This window comes from Pongo abelii, chromosome 9 (assembly GCF_028885655.2).
Source record: "Pongo abelii isolate AG06213 chromosome 9, NHGRI_mPonAbe1-v2.0_pri, whole genome shotgun sequence".
Taxonomy (NCBI): Eukaryota; Metazoa; Chordata; class Mammalia; order Primates; family Hominidae; genus Pongo; species Pongo abelii.
Window position 1 is genome coordinate 39,510,448 of NC_071994.2, and position 2,979 is coordinate 39,513,426.

Here is a 2,979-nt window from a genome sequence, read left to right on the forward strand (position 1 = left end):
GGTGTGCTCTTCCTCCAAGAGCCTGTACCCATGACTCTTCTGAGACTATTGGAACCCAGTTCCTCTGCAGCAGACTGGGATGAGGCAAAATCCAGAAATCTCCTATGAAATCAGACTGAGGCTACATTTTCTGAAACTTTGCCTGAAGTTATAATCTTGCTAGGCTACTTCTCCTTCCCTGTTCAGCTTCTCTCCTTCCTTTATTGTTTATTCTGGGAATATTTTGTTAATAAATCACTTGCACACAAATTCTCATCTCAGGGTCTAGCAGAACTATGACAAGCATTGTACTATTACACAATGATTATACTGAGACAAGTCTCTCACTGACCATTTATAGATGGTGTAACTAAAGTACCAGTGTGTAAAACATTTCAAATTTGTTATATTATGTATAGTTTACTTTAAAACGCATCAGCATAAACATGGTGACAAGTATGTAGGTAATTAGCCAACTAGGAGTGGTCAGTTAAACAAATGAAGTGCCCTAAAGAGAATTCATAGTCTAGAATTGGTTAGTTTGCATTTGAAGGAAGCAAATCAATAGTACTAGAAAGGTAACGGTAGAGGATTTGTTAATTAGCATGAGAAGTGTTAGAAATAATTTGTCACCGGTGAAATGAGTGTTGTTTAAAATTTATATTTAGCTAATACAATCAGCCCTTCTTATGCAAGGATTCTACACCCATGTATTCAAACAACTACAGATTGAAATTTTTTTTTAAATGGATGGTTGTGTCTGTACTAAACATGTATAGACTTTTTTCCTTGTCACTATTTCCTAAACAATACAGTATAACAATGATGGACATAGCATTTACGTTGTTTCATGTGCTATAAATAATCTGGAGACTATTTAAATTATATGGAAGGATGTGCATAGGTTATGTGCATAGGTTATATACATCATTTTATAAAAGAACTTGAGCATCCATGGACTTTGGTATCCTTGGGGAGTCCGGGAATCAGTCCCCCATGGACACCAAAGGACAACTGTGTGATAGTTGTGTACAGGGATCTCTGTTTGTGAATGAATGTGATATAAGAATTGGCAAGCGCATCTTGCTATTCAAAAAGCATTGCGTTTCTCAGAGTGATTTTTTTTCGTGAGAGATGGCTGTTGGAGTCCACTAAGGGTAGCACATGTTTTCAGCTGAGTCATTTTATCAGCCTTGTGTCTTGCGTGTAGACTTTTTGGAAGTCCAATAGCCTTCGTTTATTTTATCTTCCTTCTGCCCCTTTCAGTCCAAACTGGAAGTGTTACTGCTGCTATAACATTCTCAAAAATCTTGTTCATCTCCCTTCTATCCCACAGGGATTTATGCTATTAGGCCAGAGGGCCCTCCGCAGATATTCCCTGAATAATCACATTTTCAGTCTCTTTAGCCGTTACAAAAAGTTGTCCTGTCACACCCTTGGCCTTCTCTCCAGAGTAACTGCTCTTTCCTAACAGTAAATCTCCTAATTTTAGCATCTTTTGTAATCTAAATAGACTGAGAATTTTTAAAAGCAACAAATTCTGGTTCATTTTTGCCTAACAATTTTTTATCAAGTATCTTTTTCTTCTCATACTATGCTATAAGCACAAAGAAGAAATCAGGCCACACATTAAACACTTTGCTTAGAAATCCCCTCAGGTAAATATCCAAGTTTATTGCTTACAAATTCTGCTTTTCACACAACAGTAGCACAGAATTTAGTGAATTTTCTACCACTGTACAAGAATCACCTTTTTTCCAGCTTCCAATACTTGTTCCTCTTTTTCTTCTCAGTCACACCAGAAGCACCTTTAATGTTCATATTTCTATAAACTTTTTTTTAATGATAATACATTTATCCTCTAAGATGATATGGGCTTTCTCTACCATGCGCCTCACTTCCTTCTCAGTTCTCACCAGAAATACTGTTAATATCCATATTTATACTCTGTTTAAGGAAACTCAGGCTTTTTCCAGCATGTACCTTAAAATTTATTATTCAACTCCAAAGTCACTTCCGTATGTTTAGGTATTTGTTAAGGCAGCTCCTCCTTCCCAGTGCTGTAATCTGTATTAGTTTCCTAGTCTGCTGTAACACAATACCACATACTGGACGGCTTCAAACAACAGAAATTTATTACATAATATTTCTGGAAGCCAAAAGTCAAAACTCAGTACCACTGAGACAAAATAAAAATATCTACAGGGCCACACTCTCACTCTGGTGGCTCTAGGGAAGAGTCTGTTCCTCGCCTCTTCCAGTTTCTAGTGGCTGCCAGCATTTTTTGACTTGAGGCCTCATCATTCTAATCTTTGCCTCAATCTTCACATCACCTTCTCTTTGCTATGTGTGGCTTCTCTTCCTCTGGTTGTCTCCTGTAAGGACAGTTGTGATTGCATTTAGGGCCCACCTGGGTGATGCAGAATAATCTTCCCATCTCAAGATTTTTAATTTAACCACATCTTCAAAAACTATTTTTCCTCTTAAGGTAACATTTACAGGTTCCAGAACATCTGTTTAGGACCTGATATCGTCAAAGAGTTTTTATTTAGGCTAGTACCCTCAGAGGTCAAATAACTAGTCTTAGATTTTGCCTGGATTTTTACAGTTGCCTCCTAACTTGTCACCACACATCAGCTACAATAATTCTTTTAAATCATAAGCCAGAGTGTGTCACTCCTCTGCTAAAAACCCTACAACAGTTTCCTATCTCACTCGAGGTCAAATCCAAAGTCTTTGTAATGGACTTCTGCTTTCTCTGATTCCAAGTTCATGTTCTTTAATTAGGGCCCTATTTAGCTTTTAAAACCTTTCAAATGGGGGTGGATGGGGTGACTGTATCTACTGTTGCGGAATCCAGAGCACAGCCATTCCCTAAAGGAATGTCTCAGCTTTCTGCACTTTACTGGAAATGAGTGGGGAGGGGCTCCCCATATTGCTGCAAGGGACTCTGGGAAGGAGGGAACTGAGGGTGGTAGGAAGATAGCCATAAACTAAAAA